Source organism: Cebus imitator, unplaced genomic scaffold (genome assembly GCF_001604975.1).
Source record: "Cebus imitator isolate Cc_AM_T3 unplaced genomic scaffold, Cebus_imitator-1.0 Scaffold51, whole genome shotgun sequence".
NCBI classification, from domain to species: domain Eukaryota; kingdom Metazoa; phylum Chordata; class Mammalia; order Primates; family Cebidae; genus Cebus; species Cebus imitator.
This window is the reverse complement of record NW_016107366.1, coordinates 8,645,215-8,647,263: the sequence shown is the minus strand read 5'-3', so window position 1 is coordinate 8,647,263 and position 2,049 is coordinate 8,645,215.

Below are 2,049 nucleotides of genomic sequence, written 5' to 3'. Positions count from 1 at the left end.
CCCCTTTCTCAGACAATTCTGTGAAGCCTATGTGGGCTAAGGGGAGAAGAACAGAAGTTTCTCCGGGCCTTGGCATTTTGGGATCCCTTCTCTCATTTTCTTTTGTTTTTTTTTTGTCGGAGTTTCATTCTTGTTACCCAGGCTGGAGTGCAATGGCGCAATCTTGGCTCACCGCAACCTCCGTCTCCTGGGTTCAAGCAATTCTCCTGCCTCAGCCTCCTGAGTAGCTGGGACTACAGGCTGCGCCACCATACCCAGCTAATTTTTATATTTTTAGTAGAGACGGGGTTTTACTATGTTGACCAGGATGGTCTCGATCTCTTGACTTTGTGATCCACTCGCCTCGGCCTCCCAAAGTGCTGGGATTATAGGTGTGAGCCACAGCGCCAGGCCCCCTTCTCTCATTTTCTAAAAACAGTTTCTCACACCAGGATAAGGAGGTGGTGGGGGAGGAGGTATCCTTCCCCTTCCCACCTCAGACAGTTCTAGGGAGATAGAGGTTTCACTACTTGGCCACTAGTCTCAAATAACTGGAAGGCTCCTTTTTCCTGAGGCCATGCAATGTTCTGGAACCACAGGCCCCTCTAGCCCTCCATGGGAGCATAGAAGGGCAGGCCTTGCTGATCTCATGCCACTGCACTGCAGCCTGGGCAACAGAGTGAGATGCCATCTCTGAATGAATGAATGAATGAATGAATGAAAATAGCTGGGCGTGGTGGCTCATGCCTGTAATTCCAGCACTTTGGGAGGCCAAAGCAGGAAGATATCTTGAACCCAGGAGTTCAAAATCCAGCCTGGTCAACACAGTGAAACCTTTGCTCTACAAAATAAAAATTAAAAAATTAGGAAAGTGTGGTGGTGCATCTCTGTAGTCCCAGTTAATGGGGAGGTTGAGGCAGGAGGATTGCTTGAACCCAGGAGATCGAGGTTGCAGTGAGCCATGATTGAGAGAGAGCCTATGTCAAAATAAAAAAAAAACGAAAAAAATCAAAATAGTCTGGGTATTGTGGTTCACAACACTTTGGGAAGCCAAGGTGGGCAGCTCACCCGAGATCAGAAGTTGGAGACCAGCCTGGGCAACATAGAGGGACTCTTGTCTCTACAAAAAACTGAACAATTAGCTAGGTGTGATGGTGCCTGCCTGTAGTCCCAGTTGCTCAGGGGGCTGAGGTGGGAGGATTGCTTGAGACTGGGAGGTTGAGGCTTCATGATAGTACCACTGCACTCCAGGCTAGGTGACAGTAAGATGCTAGCTGGAAAATAAGTAAATAAACAAATAAAGAAATAATGGGAGGCCGAGGTGGGTGGATCATGAGGTCAGGAGATTGAGACCATTCTGGCTAAGGCTGTGAAATCCCGTCTCTGCTAAAAATACAAAAAATTGGCCAGGTGGCATGGCTCACACCTGTAATCCCAGCACCTGGGAGACCAAGGCGGGCAGATCACCTGCGGTCAGGAGTTCAATACCAACATGGAGGAACTTTATCTCTACTAAAAATACAAAATTAGCTGGGCGTGTGGTGCATGCCTGTAGTCCTAGCTACTCGGGAGGCTGAGGCAGGAGAATCACTTGAACCCGGGAGGTGGAGGTTGTGGTGCTCTGAGCTGAGATCCTGCCATTGCACTCCAGCCTGGGCAACAAGATTGAAACGCTGTCTCAACAAACAAACAAACAAACAAACAGCCAGGTGTGGTTCCACATGACCATAGTCCCAGCTACTCGGGAGGTTGAGGCAGGAAAATCACTTGAACCCAAAATAAATTAAAAGCTGCCACTCTAGATCTCAAATAAGTCTTTGAAAAAAACAAAAAACAAACACCATTCACTCTCTTAATTAGCTACCTTTTCGGAAATACCTCAACTGGAAAAGTAATTCTAAATGTGGCGTTTACACCTCTCAGTTTCTTTTCTTTCACAAATCCTGGCTCAGTAATTCTTCATTACCTTGTTGGCTTTCCAATAATATCAAGCAGAGATTTTAAAAATATTTTTCCAGGCCGGGCGTGGTGGCTCACGCCTGTAATCCCAGCACTTTGGGAGGCCGAGGC